The sequence below is a fragment of the Panthera leo genome, chromosome D1 (assembly GCF_018350215.1).
Source record: "Panthera leo isolate Ple1 chromosome D1, P.leo_Ple1_pat1.1, whole genome shotgun sequence".
In the NCBI taxonomy this organism is placed as follows: Eukaryota; Metazoa; Chordata; class Mammalia; order Carnivora; family Felidae; genus Panthera; species Panthera leo.
In genome coordinates, this window is record NC_056688.1 from 59,824,564 (window position 1) to 59,851,266 (window position 26,703).

At 43.0% G+C, this 26,703-nt stretch overlaps 1 protein-coding gene across 11 annotated transcripts in view; it reads left to right on the plus strand.

Annotated features, from left to right (window-relative positions):
• STIM1 (stromal interaction molecule 1) overlaps positions 1-26,703 on the plus strand; it is a 183,547-nt gene that overhangs the window by 74,003 nt on the left and 82,841 nt on the right. The window contains exons 2-4 of one of the 11 annotated variants that reach the window (XM_042905863.1): positions 9,993-10,144; positions 10,945-11,029; positions 11,777-11,889. The exons of 7 other annotated variants lie outside the window; for them this stretch is intronic. The gene's annotated coding sequence lies outside the window, so the exon portion shown is untranslated. Of the gene's footprint in view, positions 1-2,099; positions 2,616-9,992; positions 10,145-10,944; positions 11,030-11,776; positions 11,890-26,703 lie in introns of those variants that run through there. 3 more of the 11 variants (XM_042905864.1, XM_042905865.1, XM_042905866.1) reach the window with 3 other exon arrangements.

Here is a 26,703-nt window from a genome sequence, read left to right on the forward strand (position 1 = left end):
TTCTAAGTTGGCTCACTTGGCTCACCCTGAGCTTTCTCACAGGGCTGAGAGCCTGAAACACGTCCTATCACAATTGTTTTTCCACCATCATCAGGCCACAGACTGGGAGATTGTTTATTCTTGTCCCTTCATTTTATAGAGGAGGAAACCAGGGTCCACAGGGAGCATGGGACCAGCGCAAGGTCCTATGACTGGTGGCAGCCGAGGCTAGACACTGATCTTCCCACTCCTGGCAGAGTGCTGCTCCCTTTGCTATACCTCGCTGCCTCTGATATCAGTTTTATTTTTCTGTTTGTAATTCCTGTACACTGTGAACTTGGTGAGGGTGAGGCAGCTGGGAAACTAGGTATCTTTTTCTTCAGTTACTCCCTCACTCCTACACTGGCTGGACACAGGAGACATTCAGGAAAGACTTGGTGAAGGACTGAATAAAAACCCAAGTTGGTCCAGGAAGACCTCATGAGCTAAGGTAGAAGAAGGCTAACGTAAGCACATCCCTCCCAGTTTCACTGGAATATCTTTGGTTTTGATGATGATTCCTGTGGTTTGGCTTTCCCAGTGTTAAACACAACCTTGGCTGGAGCATGGAGGAGGTGTGGTTTGTAACACTGGTGTTTTATCCTCATGAAAGCCAGATCTGTAATGAAACTTCTGGGAAAATACCACATCTGGGCTAGCCAAGGATGCCTTTGGGTTTTCAGACCCCTCCCTTGCTCCCCAGCAGCAATCAGAGGACACAGATTGTGTGCAGCATCGCAAATTCCATTACAAATAGATAATATTTGTCCAGTGCTTACTATGATTTCTGGAACTATTTTAGGTATTTTATAATTCTCTTAATCCTTGCAATCCTCCATGAGTGGTTCCTGCAATTTTTTTAACTTTTCAAATTGACTTTATTGAGATATAACTTACAGAGAGTAAAATGCACTTGTTTTAAGTGTTCAGTTTTAGTGTTGACAAATATATATGACCTGTATGGTCTCTCCCCGGCAATCAAGGTATAGAACATTTCCACCAATAAGCACTATTAATTATCCTCGTTCTGTATGGCAGAAAAGTGAGGTATAGGAGGAGTTAAGTGACATTGAAGGGGTGTCCAGGGTCTCATAGCTTGTAAATGATAGGACCAGGATTTGAACTCCAGAGCCCATATTCTTAACTACTGTATTGCTTTCCATCTCTTCTTTTGTGGTCTAGCCATTGCCTTTCTTGCCCTGGTAGATAAGACATTAAGGAGTAAGATGACTTAGGCTAAAAGTCTAAGCACTAAAGGGGTCTTGGGCAAGAAGCCCAGAAGTAGGCAGTGGGGAGGATTGAAACAGTGATCTCGGTACTAGAATCCCAGGACCCAAGCAAACAGAGCTACCTGCTTTTTGTCCAGCCTTTGCCTCTCCACTCCTGGACCAGGGCGCCTCCTAACAAGGTATAAGGTAGTACCTGAAAAAGGGACAGGCTTCTCTGCTTACACAACTGAGATAGTGAAATAGAAGAAAAGTCTCATTTGCTCTGAGAGTGCCATCTGTGGTATACTGCATCCAGTTCTGCGCTAGGCACTCTAAGGGCCAAATGGACAGGCCAGAGCATATGTAAGGGAGGCAAGGTGGATAGAGGTCCTGAAATCTAGTCCTTTGAAAAGGGGTTGGAGGAACCAGGTTTGGAAGCCCTTAAGAGAAAATGTAGTCATTGCCTTCATATCCTTGAAAGGCTGTTCTTTGGACGAGAGCATCAACTTGTTTTTCTCTGTGGCTTCAGAAGGCATAATTAGAGAGTCCTGTGGGTGGGACAGTATAGCATATTTTGGAAAAATTGAGGTACAGTAGATATGACATACCTCATCAGCTTGTCATCAGCTTGGAGTACGAATAAGGTCAGGTCTCTTTTCAATAGTAAGATTGATTTCTTGAACGAAGATGAAATTATCTGCAAGTTTAGTATGTTTCTCCTGGGGCCTTTCCTCTTCCCTCTTTCTCTTTATGAAGTATTATTGAAGAACTTCATAAGCTAATTTAGTACAAAGGAGTCAGGCTTAGTTCAAAACAGAGAACTAGAGGATCTTATTGGTGTGTTAGTGGGCCCTATTTTCAACTTCTATCATTGGCACACAGTGTGGCTTTTATGAACGCATTTCTCACAGTGTGTTCTTTCCTTATTTAGTGTAGCCATAAGGACTTGGTTCTGTACAAGGCGCAGTGGTTCTCTGACGGAAGATGACAGCACCGCTTCAGTGTCACACTTGGCCTAGACCTAGGTTTATGCTTAAGCTCTCAAAGTGAATGCTCTTCAGTTCATATATGTATAAGCTCATCCATTGGAGGAGGGAACCCCTATAGTCGTCATTTGGCAGGTCTAGAAGTGTTTCTAGATTTAGCCACATTTCAGTTCCAGAACCAGCCTTCTTCTACAATTATTTTGGTTACTGTATTAAGCTTGAAACACCCATTCAGACATTCTGTTTCCTTGGTGTGAGTGAGCACTTACCGTAGGCTCTTAACATCCCTTTCTACCTTTAACTTGACTTAGGATCTCAGTCTGTCGGGGAAATTCTAACAGCATTGACTCTACAAGAAAGGGGTGAAGCCTTCAGTCTTTGGTCCTGAAAGGGCTTTGATCCTGTACGTATTTGTGTTCATTCACTTGTGTTCTGTTCCCCTCGCATACTAAGGGGTGTTGGGAACAGTTTTTGCCAAGTCACGAAAGATCACACTGTTTTCCTTTCCCCATGGGTATTGTGTGCTCTTTTGTTTTATATTTATATGGTTAAAAGGGGATTTCCCTCAAGAACAAGGGTCTGCTCCAAGGTGACTTGATGTTTCTAAGGCAGAGGGGGCTGACAACTTTAAAATGGCAGTTTCCATAACTGAAGTAGTTTGAATTGTTGTTTAATCTGGTCTCCTGCTATACAAGGAAGATTTTTCAAACTACTAGAACTCCCTACCATTGGAGTGGGCCACCCAGAGATATGAGTGCTTTGACATTACAGCTGTTAAACAGACTACCTGCTTAGGGCCATTGTGAGGAAATGCTGAATTTCTTTAAAAAAAAATTTTTTTTTTAATGTTTATTTATTTGAGAGACAGAGAGAGCCTGAGCAAGGGAGGGGCAGAGAGACAGGAAGACACAGAATCCGAAGCAGGCTCCAGGTTCCAAGCTGTCAGCACAGAGCCTGACGTGGGGCTCGAACCCACAAACCATGAGATCATGACCTGAGCTGAAGTCGGACACTTAACCGACTGAGCCACCCAGGCACCCCAGAAATGCTGAATTTCTTAATAAGACCACCATCCAGAATGAGTAAGGTTAGCATCAGAAGATGTGAAAAGGGACAATTGGACCATGTAGGCTGAACCTGGATTGTGAAACTCTTTCCTCCATGGAGCGACCCTTACTAATTATCTCCACTATATCATACTAGCTTCAGCAGGGCAATGCTCTCCTTTTATGTTTGTGTCCAAGTTGGGCACAGGAACTTTTCTTTAGTACTATATAACTGTGCCCTGCATAGAATGTTTGGACAAGACTCAGGGACAGCAATAGGAAAATAAACATAGTCATTGAAACTAGTTAATCTGGCTTATAAAATGTTGCTTGATGTCTGGGACACCCAGAGGATATACACATGAGCAGTGCCATCATGATTATTGGGTGATGGGCTGGAAACAAGATGAGTGATGAGTATGAGTGAATGAGTTGGCCTCTGAAGGGCCGTCTATCTCTGAGATTATATGATTCTTCTAGGCCTTCAATCTTGAAAATTCTAGAACTGACTTTGTGCTGTGATTCCTAGAAATCTTATAGACCCAACAGTGGGTCAGGAAAGTGGGTGACTATAATGCAGTTGAGGTTACCACTGATCTCATTTCCACATTTCTCCCAACCACTGCTCTCCCCTTAGGCCAGAGAAATACGGAATAAAAGACAGCCTCTTATATATGCCTGATCACAGTGAAAAAAGAAAATAGCCTTATTCTTTGTCCTTGATGTTGATCTGTCCTTTCTCATTAGACCCTCTCAACACCTTGTGATATGGGCAAGAAAGTGCTTACTAAGCTCTTTTTAGAGGTGAATAAACTGAGGTCCAGAGGAGTTAAGTAATTTACCTGTCCATATTATACACTGGATTGACTGGTATCCTAAGTGCTCTCAAGAACTATTTGTTAAATAAATGAAGCCCAGATTCTGTCTGTCCTTGGGCAGTATTTTGCTACCACATAATTCTGAACCCCGTAGGGGCTTCCTGTGAGCATCTGCAGGATTGGCTGGTTTTTGCTGACCTTCCCTTTGGGATTCCCTCATTCTGTAGCTGAAGCTGTGTGCACTCTTTAGAGAGCATCAGCCCAATTGTGTTCCCTACAGAGTGGGATGGGAAAAAACATTCCACCCACTGTGATTCTTTTTTTGTTGCTTGTTTTCTGGGATCTTCATATCATTGCCGACAAGAGTGACTCATAGACTTCACTATATGATTTTCTTGGTTAAGAGGACTTTTTTCTTAGCTCTAGAAGAAATGAATTATAGTTATATGGTTGTATGGTTATGGTGCCGATATTCGGCAGCTTTACCCAAAGCACTACAGATCTCTCTTCTAACTAAGAAGAAGTTAGAAGTTACTTTGGCTCGGTAACACTGTGCAGCCACTGCGTGCCCAGCCATGTGTTAGGTGTCTAGAGGAAGCTCTTGGGTTGAAGGGCTTAGAGTCCAGTTGGAAAGATAAGACGCATACATAAATAGGAAAACAGTTTGACACAATTTTAAATAAAACGCAAAATCAAATGGTATACATGTAAACATTTAAATGTGGGGAGTAGGTCATAAGGGGCTTAGAAGGTATTGTGGAAAGAGTGTGTAGTTTAGAACTGTGGGCCACTGACAAGTTAACTCCCTGCACTACTTTTTCTTTATCTGTGAAATGGGTATAGTAATAGCAGCCTCCCGGGGTTGTGAGGATTAAATGTGGTAACGTGTCTAAAGCACCAGCATAGTGACTGATGCTTGGTAGGCATGAAGCCAGTGGTGATTCCCGCCCTCCCACCCCCTTTTCTAGGAGCTTTCCTAGAGGAGCTAAGCCCGACAGGTTGATTAGGATTATGAGGAGGGAAGGAAGGAGGATGGCAAGCCAAGAATGAGGGGCAGGTCCTGTGAGTATGTCAGTCTGGTGGGAATGGAGGGTACATGGGAGAAGCAGTGAGAAGTAAAGCTAAAGAGACAGAAGTTTGGACTTAACTGAAAAGAGATGTTATGATGGGAGGTATATTTAAGCCCTGTACACATGTGTATGTATGTATATAATGGTCCTTATCGCACTCTGCAGCATAGCATAGTAGCTAAGAGCTTGGACTCTAGAGCCAGGCTGCCTGTCTCTAGCTGCTACCACTTAGTTTACTTCTCTGGGCCTTCGTTTCTTGATTTGAAAAATGGAGTTGATGATAATGATACCTTGTAGGGTTTTCATGAGGGTGAATGAGATAAATATGAAGTGCTTAGAGTGGTACCTGACACATAGTGCTGCCTAAATGTTAGCTGCTATAATCATAATTATTTAAATGGTACAAAACTTTTATAAAAAGTGTATGCCCCTACTGATGAACTCTAACAATAAACAAAAAAACTGATCCATTAGCTGAGGGATGTCAGTTGACTGGCGTTTACAGTTTGAAGGCCTCTGCTATAGGTTACAGGGTCATCAACACGGGGAGTGAGGTGAGGCCTGTGTGAAGTGGTGGTAAACAAGATCTGACAGGAAGGTGCAGGATGAATTGGGGGGTACGTTTGGCAGGGGGCTCTTGACATGGGGCATGTCCGTGTTGAATCATCTGGTATAGTACATTTGTTGCATGTGGAGGTGATTCCTGGTAGGTCTTAGGCAGCCTCATCAAAGGACTTGAGTTCCACTGAGGGGTGTGTGCCACACTACCACGGTAAACAGTGCTGCCATAGAAAAAGCATTACTACATACTTTTTGAGTGGATACATGTTTTTCAAATAAAATAGTGTCATCATTGAGGAGGAGGCTGAAAGTTCCCCTCAGGGTGGAAAGTACGAGGATTGGACTTAACAGTAGGGCAGGATTTGGTCATTGGGAGGAATGCATGGGGATGAGAATGGGTTTAGTGGATGATCAAGTTAGTAGCCAGACTTTTAAACCCAGTTTTTCTGTTCCAGTGAGTTCTGCAGAATGGTGTTCCTTAAACATATAATATCTAGACTGTACGTGGCAATCTCATCATGTGGGCTGCAAAAGTAGCCCCCTTTTCCTGGGAAGAGTGGTCTTTGTTTCCCCAGGTGGCACACTGCCAGCTTCTTTACTGATTTGCAAGTCCCACAAGGGCCAGGCTGAGCTGGTGTTTTATGGGGTTGGGGTTGGGGTTGGGGTTGGGGATGGGAAGCTACTCTCTTCCATTTTGATAGTGCTTCAGGAAAGGCTCCCCTACCCTTCTTTCCAGTGCTGCTTGTGCTCTGTGCCTAGGTTGGGCCTAGCTGGGACATGGGTTTAGTGATGGGTGGGTAGGGTGGCAGGGACTGTTGGATTTTCGGCTTCCACTAAATGAACTGCGGTTTCTCATGATCTACTTGCTTTGCTCTCTATTTGTATAGCATTAAAGGATTTTTGTCTTCATCTTGGCCAGCTCAAAGTTAAACCATGAGAGATTTTCATTTTAACTGAGCTATTTCTCATTTTAGCTGGCTTTAGGTTTTAAGTCTTAAGACCATTAATGGTGGTATCCCCCAGCAGAGCTCTTTGTGAGATAAGGTGGCTCTGGCTGCTGGGAGCCAGTTTGCAAGGCAAGAAGCAAAAGTGTGTGAGCGCCAGATAGAGGAGTCTCTTGTAGAGTCTCTAGCTTATGCTCAGTACTTTGGGTCTGTTTGAGTGCAGAGCGGATCTAGGTGCACTACAGAGTTTGATGGATTTTACCTGGAGCAGATGCCCCAGGGGTATAATAAATATGATTTTTGAGGCAACTAGGGCTATAGCATATTTCTTTTATCCTAAGGCAGCTCTCGTGCTAGGAACCTGGGACTCTTTAGTCTGCCTTTAGAGACCTCTCCAACCCTGTCTCTGTGGGCTCAACATTCTAGCATCCAGATGTTCCATATTCCCTAAGACTAACCCAATGGCATTTTCTCTGGGAAGCCTTTCCCCGACCCTTAAGAGAGAAGTAGTCATCTTGCTTCCAGGGAAGTTGGTATATCCCTTGACTGTAGCTCTTTCCTTGTATCCTGATTACCTGTCTTCTCTACTAGAAGGTAAGCTTCCCTTCCTGCCCTGCCCCCCCAACCCGTAAAGCTATTGTGCTGTAATAAACAAAGATTATTTACTGCCAAACATAGCTGTTACCAAAAGATCCACAGGCCAATTCAGGTTTCCAAAAAACCCAAAACTTCCTGAATAGAGGAGAGAACAAACACAGTTTTCCTTCTTTCCCCTTTCCACGTGTCTCCCACAGTCACATGACTAAGACTTGAGGAAAATGAATTGTCACATATATATGCAAGGTTCAAGATAAGTGATAGAAACAAATGAATTAGTGTAAAAAAAAAAGGCTTCATCTACAACCAGAAGCGCAAATTAAAATGTAAGCTTTTTGAAGGCAGAGTTGTTTTTTGTTTTTAAAGTGTGTGGCTCTAGTACCTAACATAAATTGTATACAGAATAAACATCAGTGGCCAAGAATGATGAATGAATGAGTTAATGTGGGCATTTAGTACTTTTCCTTCTTATCAGGAGTTTAAGACCCCAGCTGGGTTGATTTGGTGGGTGGACCTCAGGCTGGTTCAAATTAGCTGTCTTGTGTGCAGACCTAAGAGCGTGTGAAATGTGCTCCTGCTGGGGTGTTTCCCCCTGGCCTTTCCTTTTTGAGCACTCCTCTCTTCTCTGATTGCCATTTAAAGATCTGCGTACTGAGGACGAGCTGCTGGAGGGAATGTTTCCCTGAGGACATGGGGTCTAATGGCAGCCAAGGCTTTGTGGTTGATTAACTCCCTGATTGAATCACTGATTTTGAGGCACCCAGGGAGGGAGCATGGGTATGTGTAGACCAAATTAAGAACTCTGCAAGTATGATGAGAGTGGACGGGGGGAGTGGGGACTGGGTGGCGGTGGGATGAAAACGGGATGGCCAGAGAGTTTTAAACTCTTCCTCAGTCCCACGTTTTAGATTTCCCTTTTTGTGGTGGAGTCAGAGCAGTCTAGTAGAAAGGACAGAAGCCAAGGGGCTTGACTTTTTTCTGCCATCAACTCACCGATGTGTTGGTCTCATTTCCTTCATTTGTCGAGTGGGGTGAGGAAACTCTGCCCTGCCTGACTGCCTTGACTGTAGTGAGGTCTGGTGAAGTGTTGGATGAGAAAGCTCTGACCAGAGTGGGAGAAGAGTACAGCGACACTGGTCACTGGCCCATCTTTTCTCACCAGAGTCCTCCTGTCTCTGGAGGAATCAACCATGGTAGCCTGGTCCTTAATGCTCAGGTTCCTCTGAACTTTCTGTTCTTTCCAGCCTTGAGGTCATCACTCTTTATTCAATAATGTGGGTGACCCAGAAAGCATTCACAGTTCCCCGACTGGAATTCCTGTAGACCAGGGACCATGTTTTTCCTCCGTGTATTCCTAGCCCTTGGGACAGGTTTGGAAGAGCAGGCACTTGCTAAACAATTTCTTGAGAGAGAGTTTAAGTTTGAATACTGGATCTGCCATATACAGTACTAACTTTATGACTGTGACCAAGAGACTTGGCTTCCCTAAACCCTAGTCTCCTTTATCTGTTAAATGGGAATCATAATCCTTGTCTTTCAGGGTGAGAATTGAATATATACGAAATTCCAGGTGTTGTGTAAATGTAATTCCCCTCCATATCTTCCAGCTGTGGTACATGGGGCCCAGTAATCTGCTAACTACTATACTATAGTACCTCCATAGTGACCTGCTGAGCCCAGAGTTGCTCCTGAGGTGATGTTTTCTGGATATTTAGGTCTCAGACAGAAGAAGAAAGCAGAACCTTGGGATTTCCCTTAGCATTTCTGCCCTTTTCTATCTGCCTGCCCTGCTTGCTTGTTCTTCCTTGGATTCTGTTCCTAGAAGAGCCAGAATATTTTTCTGCCTCTTCATTTTCCGAAGCGTCTTCACCAGCCAGAGCACTTTTGTTTTGGCTCTTCCAGGCTTGCTCTGTATGGTCTTTGTTATTCTTCATTAGCTGTTACTATTCCCGCTTATTTTCAGTTTCCCGACTTGTTGTGCTTTGTCCACGGCTAACACAGCATCTGAGGAAAGTCACTTGGTCGGGCTCCCTCTAGCCACACAGGTCTGTGAGGTGGAAGAGCCGAGTTCCTGTGCTGGCTGTGCTATCTCTAGCTGTGTGACCTTGGCCGAAGATCTTGCCCTCTCTGGGTCTCACACCTCTCATCATTAACATGAAGGATTTGAACCAAATAAGTGGTTTGTAAGGGTCCTTAAATTCTGAGTGTGAGTTTGGACAAGGCATTTTTCTTTTTGGGGGGTTCTTAGCTTCCTCATCTGGAAAACCAAGTAGGTTGGACTAAATAATTTATACTCACTTCTAGGCCTAAATATTTTCTCCTCGTTCTTTTTTTAGTTTCTTTCTTCCTTTTCTGCCTTGTATTGCTTTCTGGAGCATTTCTGTGACAGTTAACAGCTGTGGACAGGAAACCCTTGAACACTTCTAACTTGGCAAAGGTTGCTGCTCCCTCTGAACCTCATCCCAGCCCATTTCCTGTGTTTACAGCGTTTGGGTTTTTTGCTTAGTGACAGGCCTGACAGGTCATACTCCAGTTCTCCTCCATGGCTTTGTGTGGGGTAGACCAAAATGAGCACCGACTTGGGAGTTTGGGAGACAAGGTTTCAGTCTCCGCTCAGTTGTATGACCTTATGTAAGATACCTGCCTTCTCAGAGTTCATTGTCCTCATCTGTAAAGCCAGAGAGTTTAACTAGCTCTGATACTATAGGATGTTAATATTTGCTTCCCTTTTATTCTCCCCGCAGGGACCTCTGTTTATCCCGTTTCTTCCACATACTCCAGTGTGGAAGGGACCCAGGGTAGCTGCCTTTGCATTTCCTGTGTGGGACAAAATAATAGGAAGAAAGGAAGTCAAATAGCTATCTCAGGCCCAGATTGGCAGCAGAGAAAAGTTGAGGTACGGAGCTGGTGTGATCAAATTGCCCAACATATCCGCTATATAGTTGGTAACCAGGTGGACACCAGTCTGCATTTATTCTTATCAACACTCTGGAGAGAGACAGTATCCCAGTTCCAGCCTTACTTTTACCATTTATGTGACTTGAGCAAGTCATTTAGCAGATCTGGGCCTCAGTTTCCTCATTTTATATTAGGGATAATACAAGTACTGACTTTAGGGTGCCTGGATGGCTCAGTCAGTTGAGTGTCTGACTCTTTTTATTCTTTTGTTTTTTTTATTTTTGAGAGAGAATGGCAGAGTGTAAGCGGGGGAGGGGCAGAGAGAGGGAGACACAGAATCCAAAGCAGGCTCCAAGCTCTGAGCTGTCAGCACAGAGCCCAACACGGGGCTCGAACCCACGAACCGTGAGATCATGACCTGAGCCGAAGTCGGACCTTTAACCTGCTGAGTCCCCCAGGCACCCCTGAGTGTCTGACTCTTGATTTTAGCTCAGGTCATGATCCCAGGGTTGTGGGATTGAGCCCTGAGTCGGGCTGAGTCCTGAGCATGGGGCCTGCTTGAGATTCTCTCTCTTTCTCTGCCCCTCCCTCACTCATGTGCATGCATGCGCGTGCACACACACACAGGCGCGTGCGCACACACTCTTTCTCTCTAAAATAAAAAATAAAAGGACTGACTTTACAAAGTTGTAAGAGAGTACAACTTTCTATGTACAAGTCCCAACATAGTTCCAGACATATTTGTCCCTCCTTTCTCCCTGAGACAATAACAATGTACTTAATTCTGTTCTTGTGTAGATAACAGGAGGACACTCAGGTCCCACCGCAGAGTCACTAACATGCCAGCTGGGGACAGAGTCCAATTGTGGTTGGAAGAAACCTTGTGAGTTTGTGCTTGAACCAGACTGAGCTCAGTGCTGTGACCTCAGAGGGGAGACTCATAGGGCCTAAAGTGGTTAAAGAAGGCAGGTGGGCATAGGACTTTTCCTGGACCTTGAAGGGCCACCAAGTCTTGCCCATGAGGAGCTGGAGGGAGAGTGGCTCCAGGTGCCCGTTCACCCTTGCTCAAGCTGGTGCTTAGTATTCATGTGTATTGGCATTTACGTCTTCCCTTCCCTCCCTCTTCATCGGGGAAGTTACTATCCAAAGGACTTCTCCTTTTTCCTTTTACATTTTTGAGAGAAAGAAAATTTGAAGGCACAAGGATGGCATAACATTTATTCAGAGCAAACTAGTTTTAGTTTAACCAATGGGCTAGGTAGTTTGCTTGCATAATCTTAAATACTTAGAAAATTACAGTATTATGCCACATTTTACAGCTGAAGTAACAGTGCCTCCAAAAGGTTAAGCAGTTTTTTCAGCTCAAAATTAACAAGTTATAATGACGAATCAAAAGAGCTCTGCACAATAATTCAGTACGACTTCAGCCAGTTTATTCACCCAAGTTCTTAGTAATCTGTAATAGTTGTCTTGTGCTTATCTTTTTGAGATGGCTATCTTATTCCTGGCTCCTACTATACTTAGCTCTTGTTCTTAGCAATAATTCTCTATTCTGTAGATCTCTAGTTCTACCGTTGACTTAGATTCCACCTCATTATGCCAACATTAGCTCCCTTAATTCTTTTTCCAGATATTTACCAAGCACCTAACTATAGGCCAGACCAGAGATGGATACAAATTCCAGTTCCTGCTTGGATCTTTCAGTGTGATGGTTGGACAAACGATTACAGTAAAAACAACTTGGTAGTAATTGAATATTTACTGTGTGCCATGCTTTATTTGAAGTACTTTATATATTTTCATTTCATTCTTAAAACTCTATCAGGTAGATACCGTTTTCTTCTTATTTTATAGATAATGAAATGCAGGCATACAGAGGTTAATTGGTCTAAGTTGTGATAGAGAGAAGCACAGGGACCATGTGGGCACAGAAGAGGGGCTCCTAATCTAACCCAAAGAGTCAGTGTAGAGAATACTTCCTAGAGGAATTAGAAAAGGCCTGAGTAGAATCTTGAAACTTGAGTAGGAATTAGTCAGGTGTAAAATGGGGCAAGGATATTGTAGGCAGAGGGAACATTGTGTACAAAGCCACAAAGTGAGTCTTGCGTATTTATGGAACTCCAAGTAGTTTAGTGTGGTGGCAGGGTAAGGTGTGTGTCAGTGACTGGTATGGGATAAGGCTAGAGAACCTGGTAGGGACCACCTCCTGAAAAGCCTGTATCCTTTGCTACATTGTATTTGTTATACCTGCTAGTGGTTCCCAACTTGAGCATTTAAAACTCTGAAAGGGGCCCTTGAAGGGTGTCTCGTGAATCCATATTATTTTCTTAGTTGTTTTTCAATCTGTGGATACTAAAAGTATAACTATTATTAATGGAGCTTTTGGAATTCCTCATTGAGAAAAAGTTAGGAATCACTGTTGTAAGAGTTGGGGAGCTTTGCAAAAGATTTTTTTCTTTAAATTGGAATATTTATTGAGACAATTCTAGACTTACATGCAGTTTTTAAAAAATGCAGTGTGGCGCTCGGGTCTCAGTCTATTAAGTGTCTGACTTGATCTCAGCCCAGGTCTTGATCTCAGGGTCATGAGATCTCAGGGTCCAGCATGGAGCCTACTTAGAACAATAATAATAATACAGCGAGATCGTTGGGAAACTTTGCAGTTTTCCCCACAGGAACATTTTGACAAACTGCAGTATAATATTATAACCAGAATATTGACATTAATAAAACCTACCAATCTTGTTTAGATTTCCCCAGTTTACTTGTACTCGTGTGTGTAAGTTCTGTTCCAACACTGTAAGTATCCTTTATTTGCCCTTTTATAACCACACCTTTCTCTCCCACCCCCTTCCCTGTTCCTAACCCCACTGTTCTCCATTTCTAAAGTTTTATGACCTTTCAAAAATGTTGTATAAATGGAATCAGAGTTTGTAACCTTTTGGAATTGGCTTCTTTCTTCAGCCATAATTCCCTGGAAAATCATCCAAGTGATTGTATGTATCATGACTTTGTTCCTTTTTATTGCTAAATAGTGTTCCATTGTGTATAATGTATATAACCATTCCCTGAAAGATGTATGGACTGATCCCAGTTTTGGGTTATTAAACATAAAGCTTCTATGAACATTTGTATACAGATTTTTTTTAAGTTTATGTATTTATTTTGAGAAAGAGGGCATGTGGCCAGGGGAGGGGCAGAGAGAGGGAGAGAGAGAATCCCAAGCAGCCTCTGTGCTGTCAGTGCAGAGCTTGATGTGGGGCTCAAACTCACAAACTGTGAGATCATGACCTGAGTTGAAACCAAGAGTCGGACGCTTAACCAACCGAGCCACCTAGGCGCCCCTATAAACAGGTTTTTATGTGAACCTGTGAAGGATTTTATTCAGGAGCATGGAGAGTGGTCTAGTCAGATTGGAATTTTAGAAAAATTGTACTGACTGCTTTAGTAGAGGATGGGTTTGAGAGAAACGAGCAGAGACAGGAAGATCAGTGAGGAAACTGTAGTAACCCAGGCAAAGTACATGGAGATCTGAGCTCAGATCTCTGTGAGCTGGAGCATAGAGGCCTTTCCTCAGAAATCATACTAAGCTCGTTCCCATGTGGGAGCAGGACCAGGGAGCCTGGGCTGTCAGGAGGCTCAGGCACACTCCATTCTGGATAGTTAGCCACCCTTCTGGGGAGATGTTGTCTGGATCCATAGCTGAGAACTGCATCAGGTGAGGAAGGGCTGCAAACCAAGTCCTTGGAATGACCATCCTGACTGCAGGGTTTTTCAGTAGATGTTCTTGGTTATCTAATCTCAAGAAAAGAAGAAAGGGGGTCAGTTATCTTCTTTGTATTGTTTGAATGGAGGCTTGTTTGGGGCAGAAAGATGGTGAGAAGCTCTTGCCTGGTTCTGGTCTCTGGGAGCCCAGGCATGTGTTCTCTGGTAGGCCATCCAGCAGTGGGGCTGGGTGACCTGAGGATGAACTCCTGCTGCAATGGTCCCTGGAATCAACATTGTTTTTACCCCGTGTGTGTGCCTGGCTCCCCAGTGTTTATATCTTCCAGGCATTTATCACTGTGCTCTTGGGGTCACTGTGATCAGGACTGATTGTTGAGAGCCAGCTCCACTCCTGAACCAAAGGGTATAATCCTAGAGGGTCCACTAATGGGTTGGACACCTCCCCTGGGCACTGTGCAATGTCCTTATCTGGACAAGTCCTTGGATGCCCACTCAAACACTTTTAGAAAACTTTTCCCAGCAGAAATCTGTTTTGAGTTGTTTGTAATTATTTTTTTGGCCATCTCAGACCCTGACAAGTGCTGGCCAGGATGCAGGAATGTTTGGGTCGGGTGCCAGGTCAGAGAATTTGGGGCAACTTTTGAACCAGCGTGTGTTGATTTAATTTCTCTGGGGTTGTCATGCTTCTTGGCACAGATACCTTTAGAATGTAAAGACCTGTGGTATGTGGGACCCCAAAGCTGAGAAAGCAAATCTTCAAAATCTGTAAGCAGCTCTCAGTTGTCCCTAGACCGGGTCTTGTGTTGTCCAGTGCCATGCCTGACACAGGGGAACACCAGAAAAATCAGACTCGTGTATAGTTGGGAAGATGAGACTCAGATAAAGCAGAGAATAGAGGACCAACAAGCAAATGACTAACACTTACAGGGCTTCACTGTTTTTCAAAGGACTTTATGGATTTTTCTGATAAGAGAATTAATCCTTAGGAATAGTCAGAGTATAGGAAAGTTGAAATTTAAGTACCTGCACCTACCACTTCTGTGATTCAGTATATATTTTAATAATTGAGAAGAAGGGGTGGGGGGACCCTGGAGAGCAGAGTAAGTGTATCTTACCTCTTTTTGTATCCCTAGTGCCTTTGGCTAGTTCAGCCAGCTAGTTCAAGGTCAGCAAATAGGTGATTGAAAATCAGAAATGAGTGTTGAAATGGTAGCATGTGAACACTGAACAGGGGGCCAGAAACTTTTAATTTAGTTAAAAAGGTGATAGAAATAAAAGGGCAGGCAGATAGGCTTTTAAGCAGATGGACAAGTGTCCAGAGCCCTGTAGATGTGGGAGGAGGCATGGGCAGTCAGAACAGCTACAAGTCCCCGGCATCAGAAGCCTGCGTTATTGAGGTCATGGCCTGCTTGGTGGGGACTAACTTTAGGAATTAGCCACCTTCTTCCGGAGGGAAGCTTTTTGTGAAATCAGTATTTGAAGAAAAAAATACTGAGAGGAGGAAGAAGGTAGAAATGGGGTGGCTGAGTGGAGAGAGGAGAGAGGGCTGAAGATTTCATTTCTTCTAGCAGGTGATTATGTTTCATATGCTGAAATAGAAGCATATTCTTTTGCTCTTTTTGTTCCTCCCTGCAGAGCGTGCTAGGGACTCAGTACTCTGTCTCTAGTGTCTTTTTAACTTTGTTTCTAAGTCTTGATAAGGAAGGTGTCTCTGGCTAGTGCTGGACACTGAAGAAGTTAAGGCAAAACCAGGAAATTCTGTTTTACCCTGCTTGGGGAATGGCACAAGACCAGTTATGACTTCTGTGTTGGTCCTTAATAGGCAAGCAGAACCTAATTAAACTTGCCCCTATTCGTGAGTCTTGGAGGGTAAGGGTTAGAAGTTTTAGGGAGCCCTCTTGAACACTCATCTGGATCTCCCAACCATATAGCCTTGCCATAGGAAGTTAGTGAGACTTCTAATCTGGTTCTGCCACTAGTTTGCTGGCCAACCTAGTGCAAAACAACCCCCTTTCATAGTCTCAGTTTCCTTCTCTAGTTGTAAGGTAGGCAGTGATCCTTGATGCCCCCCAAAGCCCTTCCAACTTTGCCACTTAGAGTTTGAGTACAATGGGGATCTCAGCATCCACTATTCCCATTCTGCGCCAGGAATTTTGTAAGATTGGTGAAAAGTACATTTTGACTTTGGGTTCTTTTACAAATCAATCTGTGTGAGATGCTGTGCCCCTTCCTCTTGGGCTTGCTTTGTTAGGTTGCCCTGCCTTCCACCCCTACTGTCTTCTACCTGTTTTCAGACTGGTATCTCCTGCTGCTCTGGTCTCTTGTGTCTTACTGTATTCTATTTTGTGTCTTTGTCATTCATACACTGTGTTCATTCTTGTACTTTTTGTGGGCCAGGATTATGTTGGTTCATCTCTGTTTGAATTTGCTCTTTCATGCAGCTGAGTTCTTCTGGGCGTTCATTTGTTCAGTCAGTGAATATTCATTGGAGCCCAAGTGTTGTGCTAGGGACTTCGCTAGGTCCTGGGTGTTGGCTCAAAGCCAGGATTCAGCCATGAAGGCAGCCATGGCTCCTGCCACTGTGGTGCTTACAGTTTAGTGGAGAAGAAAGATATTAAGCAAATTGTCACACAGATAATTATAATTGTGAAAAGTGTTATCAATGTTGGAGAATGTATAATGTGGGCCTAAACCAGTTTGGCAGGGAAGACGATCAAGGAAGATTCTTTGAAGAAAAAGTATTTAAGTTCAGACCAACAGCATGTGTCAGAATCTGCAGGTCAAGAAAGAATGAAGAAGCTTCCATACAAAAGGAATTCTAGGTCATTCTCAACCTGGGTTGCACATTAACATCACCAGGTATAAGAGAGTATATGAAGCAGCTGGACTGGTGCTTCATACTGGTGCTTACTGGTGAGAGTATAAAGCAATGCAACTACTTTGGAGAACAGTTTGGCACTTAAAAGTTAAACATAACCCTGTCATATAACCCAGAAGTTCCACTCCTACTGGAACTCAAGATGAAAAACTTATTTTCACTCAAGAAAAATGAAAACCTATGTCCACACAAAGACTTGTACACAAATGTCCATAGCACTTTATTTGTGCTAGCTAAAAACTGGTGGATGGATAAACACATTGTGGTATATACATTCAGTGGAATACTACTCAGTGAGAAAATGGAGAAAAACTACTGATTCATGTGATAACATGGTTGAATCTTTTGAATGCTGAGCAAAAGAAGCCAGCCACAAAAGAGTACATACTGGTGATTATATTTCTTTGAAGTTCTAAAGCAGGCAAAACTAATTTATAATGATAGAAATCAGATCAATGCTTGTGTGAGGAGGGCAGTGCGGTTTGGCAGTGAAGTACCAAGTGGGAACATTTTGGGGTGATGAAAATGTTCTATATCTTAATTGGGTGGTGGTTACACAAATGCGTATGTTTGTCAGACACACTGAACTATGCACTTAAAATGGAGACATTTTATTGCGTGCAACTCTGCCTTAAAAAATATCCATGCTCTATTTTTATAAATGTCAAGGCAAGGCAAAACTCATCTATGGCGATAAAAGTCAGAAGAACAGTTATCACTGTGGGGTGGGGTGAGGTGTAGTGGTTGTGATAGTATTGATTGGAAAGGGGCAAGAGGGAGGAAGTCTTCCTGGAGTATTTCTTGATTTTGGTGGTAGTTACTTAGATATATACATATGTAAAAGTTACTTGATCTATATGTTTATTTATATACTTTGCTGTATATATGGTATGTCTCAAAGAAAAACAGAAAACCAAAACTCCCCTAAAACCAAACCCATGCCTAAGTCCCATCCATTGAGATACTGATTTAATTGGTCTGGGACGGGGCTTGGGCCTCAGCAGCATAAGTGCTCCCTAAGTGAATCTAATATGTAGCCGGAGTTGAGAACCAACGTGCTATGTGAAAGGAAGGGAGAAACTTGGAACATGAAAGAAGGATTGCACAAAGCTAAGGGAGTTGTTGGACAAGAGACCAGAAAGGTGGCAGCTGGCAAATCATTCTGGGCCTTACAGGCCACTTTAAGAAATTTGAACTTCATCTTAAGAGTAATGAAAAGCTTTTGAAGGGTTTTAAGTAGGGAGATGACTTGGACAGATAATCAGCTGGTATGCAGTAGCATTGCCTATAGTTAGCATTCCTGCCAATTGCTTGTTGAGTATTCAGAATCTCTCTCCTGTGAGGAGAAGAAGATTTGGAATAGTTGAGGAGTCTTGAAGGACTGGTGCTTGATTAGAGGTGGGGAGTGAGGGAGAATGAGATGTCAAGGTTTCTGACACCAGCAACTGGAGAAGTGGGAACTTTGGCAGGGGGTGGGGGCGGGGAACTAATGAGTTTAGATTTAGACATTATGCATCCGTTGATGTTCCTGTCAGACATCTATGTGGAGATATTTAGTAGGTGGTTGGATTCTGTGTGTTTCTGAGGGTCAGAAGGGAAGCTTGAAGCAGAACCATCATCTTACTTTTTTGGGGGGAGATGGCAACAGTTTTTTGGGGGGAGATGGCATTTCTTTAAATGATAATTGAAGCTGTGAGGAGAGGTCAGATCCCTCCCGGAGAGAGTCGTCTGAAGAGAAGAAAGCTCGGGACCAAACCCAGATTCTTTAAAACTCCAACATTTAAAAGTCATGTCTGGAGGAGAAACCTGCTTTGTACACTCAGGAAAGCAAAGATTTATTCATTCATTCAGCAGATCTATATTGAATACCTACTGTGTGCCAGGCACTATATGAGTCCCTGGGGATACCACAGGGAGCAAAAAAGTTCCTGCTTTTGTGACCCTTACTTCTACTGGGGGGAGATGGGCAGTAAACAAATCAACAAATAAGTGCATCATATACAAGGTGGTGGTAGGTGCTATGAAAAAATGAAAAAGATATGACCTCTGCCCTCAGATATCCTCAAATAACTACAGTTGTAAGCTGACTGAAGTGAGGCCAGAAGAGGTACAAAGTCAGAAATGCTGGTGGAACTCAGAGGTGTATCTCATTATGTTGCATATTGGAGCTTTATACGTAGTCAATGCTGTGAATTTGTTTCCACTGAGGGCTTTCTTTAATTTTATTTCATGTGAATTAAAAAAATATTCAGATCACAGGTTAGAGCGAAAATATAATTATCTAGCATTATAATAAAGATATAATATTTTTTAATGTTTACTTTTGAGAGAGAGAGCGAGTGGGGGTGGGCTGGTGCAGGGGGACAGAGGATCTGAAGTGGGCTCTGTGCTGACAACAGTGAGCTCTATGTGGGGCTTGAACCCACAACACATAATATTTTTATTTTTATTTATTTTTTTAATGTTTATTTATTTTTGAGAGAAAGAGGGTGGGGGGGAGCAGTGTGCAAGCAGGGGGAGGGGCAGAGAAAGAGGGAGACACAGAATCCAAAGCAGACTCCAGGTCTGAACTGTCAGCACAGAGCCTGATGCAGGGCTCAAACTCACAAACCAGAAGATCGTGACCTGAGCTGAAGTTGGATGCCTAACCAACTGAGCCACCCAGGTGCCCCACAACATATAATATTTTAAAGCATGCTGGTAAGAATTATAAAAGCCTTTACTGACCACACACATATTGTAGGCCAGGCTTTTTTTTTTTTTTTTTTTAAACTTTATTTTTAGAGCAGTTTTAGGTTTACAACAAAATTCAGAAGGAGGTACAGAGATTTCCCACATATCCTCTGCCTCCACACATGCATAGCCAACCCCATTACCAGGGTTACTTACCAGAGTGGTACATTTTTTACCAAGGATGAGGCTACATGAATACGTTATAATACCCAAAGTTCATAGTGTGTTACCTTAGGGTTCACTCTTGGTGTTATATGGGATGTTATTATTACTTTTTTCACATGTTCTCCCTGGGAGGGGAGACATGGGAAGTCTTTGGGGTAGTCTTTTGCTGCTTGGGTAGCTGAAACCAGTGCCTGCTTCGTCCATAAGGAAAACTCTTCTGAATTCCTGCCCCTGCTGAGAAGAGTCAGACCTCTTCTTGGATATGAAGACATGATGTTCCAACAGGGGCAGGACCATCCCTCAGGAGGCTGGATTTCACTCAGTGTGGGAATCTGACTCCTCTTTCCTCTGTGGCTAGACCTACAGTGTGCTGTATTCCACGTGGGACCTTTCTTGCCAGAACTTCCTAGGTCCAGGGAACTAGTTTAGTTCCCTTTCTCATTCTTTACCCTTTTGTGTAGAGGGTACTTTCTCCTTCCCACGCCCCTTCCCTAGACCCCCAGCCTCAGCCTCATTCTGCATTCTGTGCTGTTTTATCTCTGGAATCTCATGGCCCTTGGTCCATCAGTCTTCCCAGGGCTGGTACTCTCAGTCTTAACAGTCTTTTGAGTCCTTTCTAAGGGTAAGGGTGGATTCTGATCCCATCTAGAGTCACTGCAGAGCTTGCTGGTTGTGCTTGGGGGGTGGGAGGTCAAGTGGGAGAAATTAACAATCAACAAATGAGACCCCTGCTGGCAAAATTTATCAGTTTTCAGATTCCCCTCAGGTGCCAGCCAAGTGGTAGGGAACAGTCTGACCAGCGCCTTTCTTTGCTCCTCATCTGTACCTTCTTCTTTGACTGCTGTTTGTCCCACTTCTTTACCTTTGGGCTTGTGTCTCACATCAGACAATCCATGGTCAGGCTCGACCGCAGTGGTTCTGCTTTGCATGCCTATAAATACGTGTTCTCAGGGGGATAAGTTACTGTTTGGTGATGAGAACGTGGCTGGAGGAGAAGAGGCATCAGGTGGATGGTGGATATTGGTGGTGGGAACTGGTGGGTTGTACTCAGGAATTCTCTTGTCTTTGGGGGAGATATGGTTTGTTATGAATCCATTCATGCACTCATTCATTCATTCAGCCAGCATTTGCTGATTTTATATTTGACAGGGTGGATGTAGGCCCTGAGGGTTAGAGTGAGTCAAACTTAGTCCTTGCCCTTTTCTGGATATGGCATGCAAACAACTTAGAGCATGAGAATTAATACAACAGAGTTATGTATAAAGTGCTTTGGAGCATAGAGCAGTAAATGATTAGCTCTGCCTGGAGAAAGGAGAGGAGATTTAGACGCAAAGGAAAGACTTTGTGGTGTTGGCTGCTAGTGGTTAACAAAGTGTGGTCTGCAGACCGTTGGGGGTCACCAAGATCTTTTCAGGGGTCCACAAGGTCAAAGACATCTTAATAATAATGCTACGATGTTACTTGTCTTTTTCTGCTGTGTCTACATTTGCAGTGATGGCACAAAAGCACTTAGGTAAAACTGCTGGCACCTTAGCAAGAGTCAGAGCAGTGGCACAGAACAGCACTGGTGGTCGTGGTATTCCTCACCAACATGCACTCTGTTTTAAAAAATTTATTTTTAATTTTTTAATTAGTAAAAAATTTTTTAAATAAATATAAAATGTATTAATTCTATTCAATTGTGTCCTGTTGAATACATATCTCTTTAGTATTCTGTGTGATGAAACAGGAAGTGTGCATAAACCACTTCTGTGTGTAGAAGTTTGATGCTTATTTCTTTCTCTAAATTTTTAAATTTTTTATTGAAAATTTTTTTAATGTTTACTTTAGAGAGAGAGAGAGAGAGACAGAGCACGAGCGGGGGAGGGGCAGAGAGAGAGGGAGACACAGAATCCGAAGCAGGTTCCAGTCTCTGAGCCCGTCATAGGGCTCAAACCCACGAACCTTGAGATCATGACCTGAGCTGAAGTTGGATACTTAACCCAGTGAGCCATCTGGGCGCCTCTGATGTTTATTTCAAGAGAGAGCATTCGTACCACAGAGCTGCAAGTTGAACTGCCTCCTTTTTTCAGGGAACACCATTTTTATGTGAAAGAATAACTGACAGGTAAACTATACTTACTCAGACTCACGTATTTGGCACGTATTTTCTTAAAAATGAATGAAGTGAGTCTGCTATTAAAGGAAAACAACTGGTAGTATTTATTGCCAACAATAAAATTCTAGTTTTCATTTAAAACTTAGAATTTTGAAAAACTTGGATCTGCCACTGTGAGCTTGACAGCTGCCCCAGATTTAAATCTTTTCTGATGTAATTAGTGGTGATATTAATAACTGTGATTATTTTGATATCGTAGAGATGAAATGGGTCAAATTTGGAAGTTTCCATGTGACCAGTGCATCATGTTACAAAATCACTCCTGGATAAAAGATCAAAGTACAAGATAGACCGGGGCGCCTGGGTGGCGCAGTCGGTTAAGCGTCCGACTTCAGCCAGGTCACGATCTCGCGGTCCGTGAGTTCGAGCCCCGCGTCAGGCTCTGGGCTGATGGCTCAGAGCCTGGAGCCTGTTTCCGATTCTGTGTCTCCCTCTCTCTCTGCCCCTCCCCCGTTCATGCTCTGTCTCTCTCTGTCCCAAAAATAAATAAGAAACGTTGAAAAAAAAAAATTTTAACAAAGTACAAGATAGACCAATAGATTTTAATATAATAGAGTACAAATGGTTCATTTATATAGTTTCAAATTTCACATTGCAACTAATCTTTAATAAACCTACTACTTGTCGATTTTGATGTAATATCAGAGAAGAATGTTCACAGATATCTGGAAGATTATTAAAATATTCCTGTCCTTTCCAACTACATATCTGTTTTGCTCTGTGATCAAAACAACACATTGAATGTGGAAACAGATACAATAAGACTACAGCTGTCTTCTATTAAGCCAGACTTAAAGAGATTTGCAAAAATGTAAAAACAATCCCACTCTTCTCAGAAAGCATTTTTTTCCAGGGATGCTTGGATGGCTGATTTGGTTAAGCATCTGACTCTTGATTTCGGCTCAGGTCATGATTTTACAGTTTGTGAGATGGAGCCCCACATTGGGCTCTGTGCTGACAGTGCTGAGCCTGCTTGGGACTCTCCCTTCCTCTCTCTCTGCCCCTCCCCACTCGCACGTACATGTGCATACACGTGCTCTCTCTCTCTCAAAATAAACTTTATTATTATTAAAATTTTTTTAATGTTTATTTTTGAGAGAGAGAGAGAGACAGAGCATGAGCAGGGGAAGGGCAGAGAGAGAGGGGACAAAGAATCTGAAGCAGGCTCCAGGCTCTGAGCTGTCAGCACAGAGCCTGACACAGGGCACGAACCCATGAACTGTGAGATCATGACCTGAGCTGAAGTTGGACGCTTAACCAACTGAGCCACCCAGGGGCTTCTCAAAATAAATAAACTTAAAAATTGTTTTTCCAGAAAACAATTATTTTTCATAAAAAATCCTATTAAATTAATGTATAGGAGATTTATTTGTCTAAAATGAATTAATTGCTATTATTAGAATTTGCGTTTTAATTTCTGATATGGTAGTGGGTGCCTGGGTGCCTCAGTCAGGTGAGCGTCTGACTTCGGCTCAGGTCATGATCTCACAGTTCGTGGGTTTGAGCCCCTCATCAGGCTCTGTGCTGACCGCTTGCCCAGAGCCTGGAGCCTGCTTCAGATTCTGTGTCTCCTTCTCTCTCTGCCCCTCCCCTGCTCACGCTTTGTCTCACTCTATTTCTCAAAAAATAATAATAATAAATAAATGTAAAAAAAATTAATTTCTAATATGGTAGATATTAGTTTTGGGATTTTCAACTTTTACGTATATAAAGGGGCCCTGGCACCAAGATATTTAAAAACCTACTCCTGTGCTACTCTTTTTACTTACAGTTCTCTTTTCTGCCTGAAGAAATCCTACACATAATTGTTATTTAGTTATTTGTTCAAAAAACATTGAGCATCTATCAAGAACCTGGCTTTTGCTTGCTGCTGGGGACATGGTCCCAAGCCCTTATGGACATTGTTTGATAGGGAAGACAAATGAAACAGAGAACTGAAACACAGTATGATAAATGTTATTGGTGATAGACACATAAATGCTGTGGGAATACAGGCTATTGTCGGAATCACTTGCTAACTCATCTAGAACATGTGACTGATTGATTTTTCAAACACAGTAGGGAGAGTGACTGAAGTTAGCAGGGAACTGTTCACATGTTGCTCTGGGAGGAAAGAAGGAAACTACAAATGTATTGATTGTCAGCTTTTTGCATGCCCTATGCTATGCTAGGGCATAGGCGTTGGAACAAATGTGGTCTTAATTTTCATAAAAACCCTGTCGGCATAGGTAATTATCCTCATTTTGCAAATGAGATATTGGAGGCTCAGAGAAGTTGAACATCCTGTCCAACATCATATAGATGTAACTAATAGAGCTGGGATTTTGACATATGTGTTCTGGTTCCAAGTCCAGGGCTCTTTTATTAATAATGCATTGCTAAACGGGTGGATCTTCTAAGGTATTTCCAGGTGGCGCTGGGAAACCTTGCCAGATTGGAACGAAGGTATAAGAGAAGATAGAAGAGGTGTCAGGAAGGAGAAAGACAGCCTAGGAAATGCTTGGTAGAAGGAGTCATTTGTGAATTTTGACTAACATGGTTTTTCTGGATAGGATTCAATGGCCTTAGGAGACATCAAGGTTTTATACTCCTTTATTCTCAATCCCTTAAATCCTCTATGCCAGATGATGCCAACAGCAAAGGTCACCTGTCTGTCTGATCAGTTTACAAACCAGAGCCTAGCATTTGAAGCCTAAACTTCTTGCACCAGTTATAGGCTTTTGGGAGAGAGGCTGGCTGACCTTAGGCCACTCGTGTCCAGCCTGGAGGCCCCCAGTCCCTAGAGCTCAGCATTTAAACTTTTTCCAGTATTTAAAAAAGTTTATTAGAGGCTTCTGGGTGGCTCAGTCGGTTAAGCGTCTGACTTGGGCTCAGGTCAGAATCTCGAGGTTCGTGAATTTGAGCCCTGTGTTGGGCTCTGTGCTGACCCTTCAGAACCTGGAGCCTGTTTCAGATTCTGTGGCTCCCTCTCTCTATGCCCCTCCCTTGTTCACACTCTGTCTCTCTCTCTCTCTCAAAAATAAATAAATTAAAAAAAAAAAGCTCATTAGAAGTTGTGCTTTATGATAAACCTGTTTGTGGATACAGGCTAATGAAAAGATTGTATTTCTTTGCTTTGAGTCAGAAATCTGTCAACTTAATGTGGTTCAGGTGTGCTACCTAAGGTTTTCTAGAACAAGGGTCAGCAAACTATAGCCCTGGGGTCAAATCCAGCCCACTGCATGTTTTTTTGAATAAAGTTTTATTAGAACACAACAAAGCTCATTTACTCATGTTTTGTCTGTGGCGGCTTTTGTGCTCTAAGACAGAGTTAAGTAGTTGTAACAGAGACTATATGACTCATAAATCCTAAATTATTTATTATCTGGCCTTTTACAGAAAAAGTTTGCTGACCCCTAGGGTAATCCTGATTCTTTCCGTCATGGTACTTAGCACATGGTGTTTTAATTGCCTCTGTCCCCTACTTTTAATAATATATATATTTAAGTTTATTAATTTATTTTTAGAGAGCGAGAGAGAGGGAGAGCGCATGTGTGTGCGCAGGTGTGCATGCATGTGCAAGAAGGGGAGGTGCAGAGAGAGAGGCAAAAAGAGAGAGAATCCCAAGCAGGCTCCGTGCTGCCAGGGCTCGATGCGGGGCTCAATCTCATGAACTATGAGATCATGACCTGAGCTGAAATCAAGAGTCAGATGTTTAACCATCTGAGCCTCCCAGGAGCCCCTCTTCCCTACTTTTAAAACTAAGCTCCTTGAGAGCAGGGGTGAGATCTGACTCATCTCTCTTTATGCCCCATGCTGATCACAGAGCCTGACATATTAAGAGCACACAATAAATGTTGTTTAAATGGGCACATCATGTGCTGATTAAAAAGCTCTGATGGGCAATTTTTTTTTCTCATTCTGATAGGCAATTATATGTGCCTCTGATTAAGACAAAAACAGAACTAAGGGAAGGAAAACATTATGTTGGTTATGCTAATCCCAGTGCTGTGTCCCTCACCTATGAACCAGTCATTACTTACTGCAATTTTTTTTGGATAGGTAAACGACACAATCATGCCAAGAGCTCTTGTTGGTGAGGAAGTTGAGAAACAATGCCTTAATCTTTGGCTGCATTCTACCACCACCGCTTTACCCCATCCTCCGCTCCCCACTCCCAACTTAGCGGGACAAATGTAGTAGAATATACAGTTACATGGAGATATTTCTTCTTCATGTATTGTATTCTTCTTACTTGTCTTTTTTAAAATGTTTATTTTTGAGAGTGAGAGCGCGTGCGTGTGAGTGAGTGGGGGAGGGGCAGAGAGAGAGGGTAACAGAGGATCTGAAGTGGGCTCTGTGCTGACAGAAAAGAGTCCAGTGTAGGGCTCAAACTCCCTGAACCTCGAGATCATGACCTGAGCCAAAGTCGGACACTTAACTGACAGAGCCACCCAGGCACCGCTTACTTTTTGTCTTCCATAAAGCCATTTCTTCAGTGTGCTTCTTACCATCTGTGACTAATGGAAGATGAAACCACGCTAAAGCTGTTTGGTCACCTTGGCATAAAGATAGGTGAAGTACCGACCTGGGAGTCAGTAAACCTGGGCCCTTGCTGTGACTCTTCAGCTGTCTTTGATTTGGGGCACATCAGTTAACATCTGTGAGTTCCAGTATCCAACATGTTTTTATTGAGTCACATCTGGGACACTTGACACATTTAATATTTATATCTCTCCCTCATTTTGAAAAGGATTTGAGCAACTCGTGAGTGACAGAGAGTTGACTTGTCCTGTCTGTTCCCTGTCTCTGACCAGCAGTCAGCTGAATGATTAAATGGATTGGAGTGTTTTGGGACTTTGATCAGTGCCTCGGAGAAGGCCTCACAGCCACAACAGCCTCTTTACCCTGTCCTTGT